General features: G+C 35.1%; 1 non-coding gene across 1 annotated transcript; it reads right to left on the bottom strand.

Annotated features, from left to right (window-relative positions):
• Nucleotides 1-10350: 10350 nt before the first annotated feature.
• Nucleotides 10351-10457, bottom strand: LOC141699472 (small nucleolar RNA R71). The gene has a single exon (XR_012565935.1). It is a non-coding gene; the product is annotated as a small nucleolar RNA R71 (small nucleolar RNA).
• Between the last annotated feature and the right edge of the window lie 3689 nt (nt 10458-14146).

Genomic DNA, 14146 nt, shown 5'->3' with positions numbered 1-14146 from the left:
ATGACTGGGATAGATAAACGTGAATTTATAAATGTTTGTGTTGAACACTATTTAGAGAAATGGTGAGGTACCGCAAGAAAATAACACTTCAACCTAATCACCCATTTTTCCTCTGATGTAAAAGGATATGATATCAATAAATACTCCTTAGTGCCTCATGCTCAGAAATTTAGTTTGAATGATGTTATTGCAATCAGGTTAATAAGATAATAGTATATTATAGTTATTTCTTCGTCGTATTATGGCAAGAAGCACCGATCAACAATTCATGTTGTTAATCAATCAAATACCATGCAATGATATGTAGAAGTTTCTGGAGGGTCTCAAAAATCGAGTTACTTCAACACATTGGTTCCTTTCGTGTGATTCCAAAAAGATCATTAACAGTTTCTTTTAGAGGAATAACACTTAAGTCAAATTTTAATAGCAATACAAATTAATGGAATGCATGATTCAATTCATATGAGAATAAAAATAGATGGTTCTACTCACAAGTGAATTTCAGAATATATCATACATGATGGTGTTAATGACCAGTTCTTCTAATTAATACTAATAATAGTAAAAGGCTATTCGATGTATAATTATCAAATAAAAGAAGATACTTTTGCTTAATGTATTTCTTTCCAACTACATCATATACACTTTTATGCACAATAATAATAAACTAAATTAGTAATAGTATTTCAACAATAACTTAGTCCTGAGAAAAGGTATTTGATATTTATAATTATCCATTAAATATTTTAAATAAAATTTAAATAAAGTTTTATAATAAATAAAGTATTTTATTTAATATCAAATAAAGTGCTAAGATGACATTTCTTCTGTGTTATATAAAGTGTTTTTTCTTAATAAATGGTCTATATATTTAGTGTCATAATATATATACATATATATATATATATTTGTGTGTAATTTAATATTCAAAATATTTTGTTGCAGAATTTTTTGTAGACATTTTTCCCACATCATGTGAAGTTGTCTGATGTCAGCACAAATATTTAGATAGGACAATATCAAGATTCGAAACCTGATCCAAACTCCCCCAATTAGTAATCTGATTCACTACAATAACACATTAAATGACTCAAAAATAACATTGTCAATCCTAAACTAATCTGAAATGATCCAATTTTACAAATCCATTCGTTTGTTTACATTTAGAAGTTCGATATATTCAATTTAAAGTAACTTTAACTTAATTTACAATTAATACACTTACAAATATGCTAATATTTAGAAAGCTAAAACTGTCACCCCACACGAAATTAATGATTCATGTAATGTTTTTTATGTCAAAACATGTTTATCTTGGTATTATTATTTTACTTATCTAAAATGAAAATTTTTATGAGGGCTGGGTGAGCTCATGAACTTACCTAATTTAAAAGATAATTGTATATAAATTGTGATGACAATTTTGTAAATTTAAAACGTATCTCTTGCATTTATAATTATAAGCACCCATGACCTCATCTAGGTGAGATTACCCCCTCAGCAACATTAAGTCCTTATTTAAATATATCATTTATGTTCATATAACACTGCTATTATCCGAGAGGCTCCTATAATTCATTTTTTTATAAATATTATAAAAATATAAAATATTAGAATTCTAGTGATTTAAGATATTACAGTATAAGGGACGATAACTCCAACAACACTTCTCATTATTATTATAATATTAAATTTAAGAGGGAAAGAGAGAAAGAGAAGATTAGAAATGTAGAAAAATGAATATTTTATCTATTAAGCAGACACTTTTTTCTTTTCACTTGAAGGATAAGGTTTTCTAGAAGAAATAAAGGATGAGACAAGGTTCTTTAAAAATAAAGGAGATTATGAGATGTCAAACTTTTAAGGTACAACTAAAGAGTCTCTTAGAGTGAAAAATAAGCCAAATTCCTTGTAAAAATATTTTTATTTTAAGGAGCCATTCTAACAAAAAACATTTAAGGGACTATTTATTATTATGTTGGAGATGCACCAATATCAAGTATTTTTAATATAATAAGATTAAAATATAACTATTATCTATATTATATTATAATAGACGGAATATTGAAAGTTTGGTAGCCGGTCGGTCGATATTTATTAAAATTATTCAATTATCCTGATATAATTATTCATGTTATTTTCACTTATTTACTATTCTAACTTTATTATAATTTTAATGCATATTATTCTAATTATTATAAATAAATATATTAAATTCAAATCAAACAAGGTTTAAAGGCCTAAAACACTGAAAAGAAATAGGCCAACCTTTTTACCTATTATATTGATATAATGAGTCTTTTTAGGTAATAAATACAACACGGAGGTGAATGTGTTTTGGCTATTTTTAAGGTTTTTTGAATGTTTGTTAGTTGGTGAACAAAGCAGATAAGAAATACAGCAATATTATGTTAACTGAAAATAAACAGTGCACACAATATTTCAAAACTCACTTAATTTTGTATTAAAATCAAGCTAGTGTTTTGCTACAAAGTCTGGGTTCTTTGTAAGTAAAGAACTCAGCTTCTTCCTTGAGAGAGTTACAAGAAATTCTAGATCTGTTTGATACATTTAAGAGCAAAGGACTAGTGTTTACTTTATAGATTAGTAAACACAGGTTTACACATCATGCAATAGATTATACTAAACCCTACTTTAACTAATCTCTAAAGCTTTCTATTTCCGGCTTAGTGTATCTTTACAAATCCTGTGAATCTCTGAATTTCCTTTGCTAGTTGATCTTGGCCTTTGATCTTGTACTCTTCAAACTGCTTTTGTAGACTTTTCAATCTAAGTGATTAGATCGTTTGTTGATTGACAATCTTGAATATTTAACTTGTCTGCATTTTATACTTGAGCTTCATGTCGAGATCTCCAGTTTGAACTATAGAAAACTGACATCTCGATAAGTATAATAGCTTATCGAGATCTCTTAGTTCTCTATAAGTGTTTTGACTTGTCGAGGTCTCTAAGTTCTCTATACGAGAATTTGGCTTGTCGGGGTCTCCAAACTTCTGCATGTAGAATTGACTTGTCGATATCTCTGAGTTCTCTATAAGCATTTTGACTTATCGATATCTCAGAGATCTCTAATGAGAATTTGACTTCTCGATATCTCCAATCTTCACATCTTTATTTTGACTTGTCGATATCTCAGAGTTCTCTAATGCAGAAATGACTTGTCGATATCTCAGAGATCTCTATATACATTTTGACTTATCGATATCTTGAGATCTCTAATGATAATTTGACTTGTCGATATCTCCAATATTCATGTCTTTATTTGGCTTGTCGATATCTCTGAAACTTCTCTATAAGCAATTTTGGACTTCTCGATAAGTCATTCTGGAGTTCTCGAATGACTTCTCTGTATGAATTGATCTATGACTTGTAGATATCTTTACTTTGAATATTTTTCCCAAAACAGATTTATTCAACTCCAAGCTTCTTCACAATTTCTCTGAGGCATGATCTTCTTGATCTTCTTCCAGAGTTTATTCTTAGGCTTGAGACTGTTTACAAAAAAATACTCCAGTCTAATCTTTGACATTTTTACAGACTCAAGAAATACAATATAAAATACAAATTTAGATTATCATACAACTAATTCTTAGGGTTGTCGACTTAGTCTTGTTATAGTACAGGCATGTCTTGCACAACAATCTCCCCCAATTTGTGAGAAGATTGCTTATCACAAATTCATGCCTGGTAACAAGACTAACCCCAAATTATAATGAACAATAGAACATTATATAAAAAATTGACAGAAATACAACTTCTATACATTAAGTGATTACTTGAGTTTGAAAGATACATTCATCATACAAATATCTCATAGCCTGTTTCTTTTTTAATGAGGTCCTTTATCTCTACAAGCAATTTCAGTTCCTCTATGATTTGTGTCCCTCTTAGAGCTTCTACAAGCTTGAGCAACTCATCTCATTAATAATTATTCAAGTAACCAACTCTGATTCTTTAGAATCTTCCAACCTTGATGTTCAGAAAATGTCCATCCTTGGTAATTCCGCTCATCCCCTTTGTCTTGAGTTCTTCAGATTTTTGTATAAACATTTCTATCTCTTCATTATATTTTCTTTCCATCTCCTCTCTTTCAACCTTTTCTTTTGCTCTTCTTTCTTCCCTTACTATCAACCATACAGCCAATATAGACCTCCATGCCATTTTACCAGTATCCTTATCCTTTAGTAAGTTTATTACCCTTTTTATTTTTGTGGCCAAGTAAAGTGTAGGATCCATATCTATAGTACATTCTTACTACCCTCAATGATACAACCCAAATTTGACCATTTCTTCAGCTAATTATTGAAAGTAGTCTTCATCTGTGATGCACCAGTTCAAGGGTAGAAAATCTTTTTGATAAAAGCAGTTACAGATGGCCCTCTCAGTAACTTGCAGTTTCTTTAGTTTTCTTCCAACAGATTTGTAATGAGTTTTGGTTGGTAGCTTAAAAGAAGGTAGGTTTAAGATTTTCTTTAGAGAGGGTTGGCTTGAGGTGATTGGTATCTTCAGTATGGTGTTAGCAGTATGTTTGTACAAGAATTTAGGCTTAGAGGTTAGAGGTGGTAGAATGTTTGAGTTTGTTGGCTTAGGCCATCTCCAACAGTTGTAATCCAAAAATCCAAATTTGGATCAACAACTGATCCAAATTTCTGACCAACTCCAATAGTGTGATCCAAATATTTGATCCAAATTACTTTTTACATATAATAATATATAAATATCATATTAAGCAATTTTATCTTAAATTTATCGTTTAATCATTATTAACAATTTATATAACATTTCATAAATTAATTAAATAAAAAAATTAATACACATAAATATATTAAAATTATGCACTTAATTCACGAAAAATATATTTATTGCAATAATTAACATACAAAATATTATTGATACACAGTAATTTTCCGAATTAGTATATTTTCCCCACAAATGTTCAATTAATACATCTCTAAGTGCAATGTACTTCTATTTTAATTTTAGTGAAATAATGTTTTCTCATTATTTTAAGTTTTATTTTAAAAATAAATTTTGTTCACTATTAATTATATTATGTTATTAGTTATATAATTAAAAAAATCAAAAATCAATTAAAAAATCTCATAAACTACAAATAACAAAATCATTATTTTAAATTAAACCAAGTGATCCAAATTTGGATCAGTGAACAGTAGTGATCCAAATTTGGATCATTACTGTCCACTGATCCAAATTTGGATCACCATTTGGATCACTGTTGGAATGGAATTTGGGGTAATATGCCCCAAATTTGGATCTTTGGATCACTGTTGGATTTGCCCTTAGAGGTTTGAGTTTGGTTGATTTGGATTTGTAGGGTATTTTTCTGTGGTTCTGAACCATCTTCCTTCTTCTTTCTTCTCCTCTCTTTACCTTTCTTCTCATCATTTCCTTTCTTCTTTACATCTCTTTTCCTATCTCCTTCTTTGCTGCCAGTTGCCTTAGATGATTGACTTGGATTTGAGCTAGAAGGTTTTTGATCATCTTTCTTTTGCTCATCATCCAAGTCATCCTTATTGATTTGAGTTTTAGGCAAATTGGCTTCAGGATTTCTTAAATATCTCACCAACAACTTGATCATTTCTTCATTCTCAAAAGTCTTGTAATGCTTAGTCTTCAAGTCAGTCTCCAAGGTCATAATGAGATTTTTGTTTGCCATGACATATTGCTTAGGAATCTGGAAGTGTTTGCAATGTTTGGTGGTAGAACAGATGTATGCCACTCCCTTGCTTGGCTGTTAGTATGCTTATGGAAAAGCAGCTACTTGAGCTTTCTTCAATTCAGTTAATAAGAGAGTGTATTCTTGAATCACTATGTGGACTTTATTTATCCGAATTCCAACTTAGATGCCATTTTTATGATGAGATAGTTCAGGGATACCTGTATGCATCTGTCTACCCCAGAGTCATTTATGTTGACCACAATCCTTTTGTCCTAGAAATTATCCCTTGTCACCAAGATCACCCTTACAAAGTTTATTGTCTTGTCCAAGGCCTTCTTGTAAGTGAAGAAATTGTTGTTTAGAGAAGCCCTGAGAGACTTGAGCAATTCATCAAATTCCCTGCTCAAACTAGGCCCCTCAGCTGCTTTGATGAACCTCTTCATTCAAACATCAATTTCTTGAGATCTGCCCTTGTTAGCAGCAGGAACAGTTTGGGTAGATGATCTTTATAACCTAGCATCTATCTCCCCCTTAGTCTTGTTGGCAGGCATGATAAGAGATATAGGGATTTCAGGCCTCATAGCTTCTGGAAGTGCAGGCAAGGGTATGTTAAGTGCACCCATGATGGCCCCCAAAGACACATAATTCTGCATTTGGAGATGCTTATGGGAGTCCACCAAGGTATGAATATCAGCCTGCTGACTTTGAACCATGGTTGTTAGTTGGGAGACTTGATTTGTTAGAGACTCATTAGCTGATTGTAAGGTAGAAATCTGAGATTGAAGAGCCTGAATTTGCAAGTTTGTTGATGTAGAGATGGGTTGTTGAGAACTGGAAGGTAGAGAGGTTCCTAAGGTTGCTTGCACAACTTCCTTTATGCCTTCCATCAAAAGTGTTGAAAGCTCATATCTGCTTTGATGGAGCTGATTCAACTTGAGTCTAGTGTCGATGGAGCTGATTCAACTTGAGTCTAGTGTCATTGGAGTTGGTAATATGTTGTTGAACCACCTCATACAGAGCCACAAAATATTGCCTTAGACTTTTGACATTGGCATCCACTGTAGTCAGATGAAATCTTCATTTGGTCAGCAAAATGTTGGAATTTTGATTGAATCTTGACTTGTGAAGGAATGATTTCATCCATCTTCTCCCTTACCATCTTTCTGATCTTGTCTTGATGACCAATCAAAGTCAACTCTAGTGCTTTACCAAATAGGTAAAAAGCTTTGATTTGAGCTTTGTAGACTTCATTAGCTGCATCATAGACTTCTTGTGGAGTCAGGACCTTGGCATTGCTCCCCAAAATTATGGCATACTCCTCCCTAAATCTTGCCAAGACCTGATCCATCTCCAGTGTGAAGTCCTTAGAGAGCCAGGCATCCACATTGCCATCCTGCTCAGCTTCATTTACAATCTTCTGCTTTTGCTTTTCAACATCTTCATTATAACTAAGAAGAATTGTTTGATAATCTTGATTTGTCATGTCTGAGGTGAGCATATGTTGTGAGTTGTTAGCAAGACCTGAAATTTGATCAACTAGAAGATCATCCACAATGCTTGGTTGAGATTGAGCATTTTGTATCCATTGTTGGATTAGATGAGATGGTTGTTGTGAAGGATTGGATGATGAAGGCATATATGTGGGTTGTGAGGTGGAGGGTAGAATTTCAGTAGAACCACCTGTGACAGATGTCACAATTTGACTCACAGGGTGACCTATAGTTATGACAGCTTACTGTTCTCCACTTGTGGTGGGAACCTTCATTTGAATTGGAGGGGAGTTAACTAGGTTACTGTCATGTACTCTAGTCTTAAACCCTTGTGTTTCTTTCAAAACACTGTCACATCAAAATGATGTACTTGCCTTCCCCATTGCAGGATCATTGGAAATTAAACTCCTAGCTTCAATTGTGAGTGCAATCTCAGCTAGGGTTTTGAGGGGAGTTATTCCCACAAGAGGAACCTCCAATTGAATTAGAGAGGATTTAAATAGCCCCCCAAGAGTACTACCCTCAAACCTTATAACCCGTGAAGGTTGATTTGCACATGAAGGTGCATTTGTAACTACTACATGGTCTTTAGTAGAAACTGATGAAACTCCCATGTTTGTGTCATCAAGGTCTACCCTAGCTTATAGCCTCTCACCAACTAAATGTGGTTCTTGGGTAGTGAGCAAAGTTGCTTATACCATGTCACTTGAAGTTGGAAACTCTTGAGAATCAGATTCAAGAGTTTGATTATATGAAGAAGAAATTTGAGAGATTAGAATATGTATTTCAGAGTTGAGTTTTGGCAGCTCCCCTGGGTGAATGAGGGAGCTTCAAGAGATGTGCTTTCTTTGTACGTGCCTTCCTTATTTCTTCTTTCATACACTTGAATTTGTTCAAGTGATGGTGCAAACTCTGTATAGAGTGCATTAGGGCGGTTGTTTTTTTAATAGAGACACCCTGTTGAGAGGATGCCTCTAGAGTCTGTTTAAGTCACTATTTTATAACTGCATCCTGTTGAGAGGGTGCAGAGGTGGCTGTTGAGTGGCATTTATGACACATTATTACGCTCCATAAAGCTTTGAATTGGTGTATTTATACTCAAGTTATTGGTGTTTTAATGTGTTTTCTAGTGTTTTTGCATCTCAGACATTAAACTGAAAATTAGGTGAATTAGCATTGATTTGATGCTAATATGGTGTTAGGATGGTGTCCAAGGAATAAAGCTCGTGAAGACCGGATCAAAACTGAAAGAAAAAAGAAGAAGTCAAAATTTTGGCAGAAGCCCAGCGCGCCCGCGCTGATTAAACGCGCGCTTGCATCCAAGCATCAGAGAGCCAGCGCGCCCGCGCTAATCAAGCGCGTGGCCGCGCCGTGTCGGGATAGCAGAATCCTGTTTCTACTTGGATTTTGAGAGAAAGACTTCTACATTGCATAGGGCTGCTATATAAACAACTTTAGGTCATTTTTCGTAAGATATCAAGTCAGAGACATGTTAGAGTTAAGGAGAAGACGGCAAGAGACCTATAGCACAATTCAACAAAGGCGAAGACGATCTAGTTTATTCTTGTGAATCTTTGTTTTGAATTGTAATCTTGGATGCTCGTTTCTTATTTTGTTGAACCTATACCCTTGTGTTAAATTTATTTGATTATTCATTATAAAGACTACGTTTATTATACCATGCTTTCATCGGAACCCATATTGATGATGAGTCCGATTATGGGCTAATCATTATCGTGGGGTTCTAGCAGATTTATTTATAGATTTCTTTAATTGATTTATTTTGATGCCTTAGTGTGTAGTGATTGCATGATAACCTAGTATTGGTTGTGCATATTCGTCTTATGAGCGTCGCAAACTTATAAGATAGTGTGTTAATTCTTAATGAAGCGAAAGTGAATTGAAGGATTTAGAACTTGCCATGCTAGCATAGGTTCATGTGTTTTTGCTATGCATGATGCGTAGGTAATTTTAACCATCTTACTTGCCCTATGTAATCAAGATAGATAACTTGTGCTTAAACCGTTATGTTGTCAATTTCTATAGACATATAGGGTCTCAATATAATTGGTGTCTATTCAGCTTCTATCTCTTTTGTGGATGTATGGTAGTATGGTATTCGTGCAACGAAAGTTGGCGTTTATCAGTTTCGTGTTGTCTGATTAGTATCATCACCATTACATTCTAAGGTTAAGAATAAAAAGGCTATTGAATGAAGTATTTAATGAAGTTAGAATCCCATGTTTGTCATATATATTAATTCAATCAATCTTATTCCCTTAGTTATAATTGTTAGTTTAATTCTTAGTTATAAACAACCTCAAATTGTTATCGTCTTAGCATTGAATAATAACCATACATTGTTGCTTAAGTGCATAAATTAAGTAGTTAACCAAGCCAGTCTATGTGGGAACAAATATGATCTATATTTTATACTACTTGCGAACGTGTATACTTGCGTGTAATTTAGGGCGTGTTTAGCGACTTACAAGTTTTTGGCGCCACTACCGGGGACTGCAGTGTTAATTTTTAGTTTATGTGTTTTCCATCAGTGGTCGTTAAAGTTCATTGACTCGGACATTGTTACTTATTTATTTCCTTGTCTTATTTCAGGTACTCTAGCGAGGGTGTATGCATACGCATTCGCGTACTTGTAAGAGAACACTGGATAAAGCCGAGGAAGAAGTTGTGGTGGTTCGAAAGGAAGTTTTTAAAGAAGAAAAGAAGGTAGAAGAAGAAAAGAAAGTCGAGGAACCAGTTTTAGTAGAGATGGGAGATCAAGCAGAAAATCCTAAGGCTTTGATGGACTATTCTCAACCTAAGATCAATGACATTTAGTCAAGCATCATCAGACCAGCCATCAGGGCTAACACTTTTGAGAACAAGTCAAGCATGGTTTAGATGATACATAACTCAGTTCAGTTTGGGGGTTCTCCTACTGAAGACCCCAACATGCACATCAGGGATTTCATCGAGATCTGCGATACTTTCAAGTTCAATGATGTGACTGAAGCTGCTATTTAGCTGCGACTCTTCCCATTCTCTCTGAGGGACAAAGCTAAGTGTTGGTTACATTCTCTACCAGCAGGGTCAATCACCACTTGGAAAGATCTTGCTCAAAAGTTTCTCACTAAATTCTTCTCTATGGCGAAGACTGCTGCAATCAGGAATGCTCTTACTCAATTTGCTCAACAAACTGAAGAATCTCTGTGTGAGGCTTAGGATCGATATAAGGAAATGCTAAGGAAGTGCCAACACCATGGCATGCCTGATTGGATGATTATTAACTGTTTCGATAATGGATTGGGTGCTACTTCTAGACCCATGCTCGATGCAGCATCTGGAGGAGCCTTGTGGGCTAAGAGCTACGATGAAGCTTATGAAATGATTGAACTGATGTCTGCTAATGAGTACTAGAATCCTTCCCAGAGACTGACTCAGGGAAAAGTAGCAGGAATTCTGGAGTTGGATGCAGCAACTGCTATAGCTGCCCAACTTAAGGCTTTGACGATGAAGGTGGACATTTTGGCTAATTATGGGGTTAATCAAATCGCTAGTGTCTGTGAGCTTTGTGCTGGTGCCCATGAGACTGATAAGTGCACATTTCTAGTGAATTAGCTCAGTTCGTGAGCAACTTTCAGTGCTCGTAACAACCTGTGCCAGCCACTTATCATCCCAACAACCGCAACCATCCTAATTTCAGTTGGAGCAATGCTCAGAATGCGGTTCAACAGCCTTATCAGTAGTATCCAGCTAAGCAGTACAACCCCCTTGGTTTTCAGCAACCGCAATATGCACCAAGACAGCAACTTCAGCTACAACAAGCTAATGAACAGTCTTAATTAGAGGAGTTGAGGCTTATGTCAAGCTATTTCTATCAAGACCTTGGAAAATCAAATTGGGCAAATTGCCAATGCCTTGCTAAATCATCAGCCTGGTACACTACCTAGTGACACTGAAGTGCCAGGAAAGAGGGAAGCTAAGGAGTATGTAAAGGCAATCACTTTGAGGTCTAGAAAGGTTGCGAATCCCGAACAAACTCAAGCGTTGACTGAAGAAGCTGGGTGTTAGTCTCCAAAAACGCGCTAAATTACATGCAAGTATACGAGTTCGCAAGTATTATAAGATATAAATCAGAATCGTTCCCACAAAGACTGGCTTTGGTTAACTAATTAATTTATGCATTTAAGCAACAATGTATGGTTATTATTCAATGCTAAGATGATAACAAATTGAGATTGTTTATAACTAAGAATTAAACTAACAATTATAACTAAGAGAATAAGATTGATTGAATTAATATATATGACAAACATGGGATTCTAACTTCATTAAATACTTCATTCAATAGCCTTATTGTTCTTAACCTTAGCATGCAATGGTGATGACACTAATCAGAGAACACGAAACTGATAAACGCCAACTTTCATTGCACGAATACCATACTACCAAACATCCACAAAAGAGATAGAAGCTAAATAGACACCAATCATCTTGAGACCCTATATGTCTGAATTTGACAACATAATGGTTTAAGCACAAGTTATCTATCATAATTACACAAGGCAAGTAAGATGGTAAAAATTACCCACGAATCATGCATAAAAATACATGAACCTATGCTAGCATGGCAAGTTCTAAATCCTTAAATTCACTATCGCTTCAGATTTCTGATTTTCTTTGCTGCTTCGAGTCGGCTTTCCACGAGCTTTTATTCCAACACCACCTTCACACCAAATTAGCACCAAAACAATGTTAATTCACCTGATTACCTAGATAATGCCTGAAATGCAAAAACACTAGAAAACACGTTAAAACACCTAACAACTTGAGTACAAACGCATCAATTCAAAGCTTAATAGAGCATTATAAAGTGTCATAAATGCCACTCAACATACCCCCAAACTTGAATCGATGCTTGTCCTCAAGCATAAACAGACTCAAAGAACTAGAAACAAAAATGCATGAATGCAACTAATATGAATACAACGATCCTAATAGAATAACTAAACCATTCAATGAGCAACATCTCAACAAATGTAGTTACTCGCATAAAGATTAATCAAATCATACAAATCAACTTACAAACTAGAGACGTGCATGTGTGTAAATGCTTACAGATATACTATCGCAACTAGATCAATAATCATGACTCACTACTCAACAAGGCAATCGCAAGGTTATAAATAAAATAAAAAGCTAGACTCAAAATAACTTATAACACTTCAATTCTTATATTGGAGTTTTATATGGATTCATGCTTTTATTTAAACAACACACATATGTTTATTTGATCGTGCAATGAGTGAGGTCCACAAAAGCCTTATACAATAGTACTCATGTAGCGAGCGTTAGGTTAGTGGATCCCAGACTATAAAAGCCTTAGGTCACTAGGCATCAAGTCCCCTAAGAACTTAATAACTCGAGTACTAAAGAGCCCACTCGTGATCAATTATACATAACATTTATTCTTTTTCTTTTTTCTTTTTTTTTGCTTTTCAATTTCTGAATGAGTGTGTTTCGCTCCATCTCATTCAACCCTAGACTACTCATATAAATATGAGTCGGCTACTAGCCATTTGACACCTAGCCACAAGAACTAGCAATGAAATCCAATTTTTCTCCAATTTCTAAAAATCCATGTTATTTTATTATTAAGAGAATATCCTAAATTTTAAATATAAACAAGCGATTAAACCTCGACAAACAAATAAACCATGACCATAATCTAGCACTCTAGAAACCTATAAGACTTAGTGAAATACAAGTGTCTCTATCATGCAAATTAATTCGATAAGACTTAACATCACTAAATACGACATCACTACACTAGCATCAATATCACAAATTAATCGAAAAAATCATCTAAGGGATCATGTTATAATGCAAATGCATGAACTATATGAACAAACTAACATAAAAACTACCAAAGAAAATAATATTAAATAAAAAAACTACATGGAAAAATATGCACTATATGAACTAAACTATCATGAATATGTAAACTATATGCGAATCACACAAAACTTATTCCTTCAACTACTACCCCCAAACTTAAAATATTCACTGTCCTCAGTGGAGGTAATAGTAAGGAATTCAGGCATACCTAATCAGAAATATCACACTCAACGGGTTGAGTGTCAGGTGTGTCCGGAGGTGGATACACGGAATCCTCACCAAAAACTGGCCACTGGATGTCAACACCGGTGGCTCGAAAAGCTGTCCCCAATGTCTGGGTGAGATCACGTGCAAACCTGTTGTGGATGTCATGCATCGCATCCATCCTCCTAGCCAGACGCTTGTACTAAGTCATGCTCATGCCAACTCCCATATCAGCTCCTTCCTCCTCCTCATATATCTGCTGAGATGGCCCTACCTCATCTCCTAGCTGAGATCTTCATGCAGTCCTACTCGCCTGAGTAGCCCCAGCAGCTGGCCTCCCACTGGGTAGGTGGTCAAAAGTATAACCAAGCCCCTTCAGATCAGGCTTGCCTCCATCCCATTCTTTCATCGTAGCCAAAGTAGTGTTGTCAATAAGAGCACTCATGATCTGCAATTGCTCATGTGCGAGCCAATGAACATCAACTGCCACGTACAGCTTTGTCACCATGGACGCATACAGAATAGACCCCGTGGTACTCCCCCTCAAGAACTTCAGGATACCCTGATAAATCACCATCCCCAAATCCACATAATCGCCCTGAAGAATGCCCCATAACAGCCGTGACACCCTCCACAGTAATCTCATTCACATGCAAAGATGGCATGATATTAGCACAAATAAAAGCATTTCATGCATGGGCAAACCTGTTCATGCTGGAAGCCGGAAATGTAGAATACTCGGTCGTACCCCTTTTAATCTTCCAGTGAGTGTCGGGCTAGCACATCATAGCAACAATAAGATCCAGATCAAAGTCCTCTGAGTCTTATCATTCCACTTATCTTGCCCGACCTT

Source organism: Apium graveolens, chromosome 11 (genome assembly GCF_009905375.1).
Source record: "Apium graveolens cultivar Ventura chromosome 11, ASM990537v1, whole genome shotgun sequence".
In the NCBI taxonomy this organism is placed as follows: domain Eukaryota; kingdom Viridiplantae; phylum Streptophyta; class Magnoliopsida; order Apiales; family Apiaceae; genus Apium; species Apium graveolens.
Note: the sequence above shows the minus strand (reverse complement) of the source record. Positions and strands in the feature narration are given on the sequence as shown.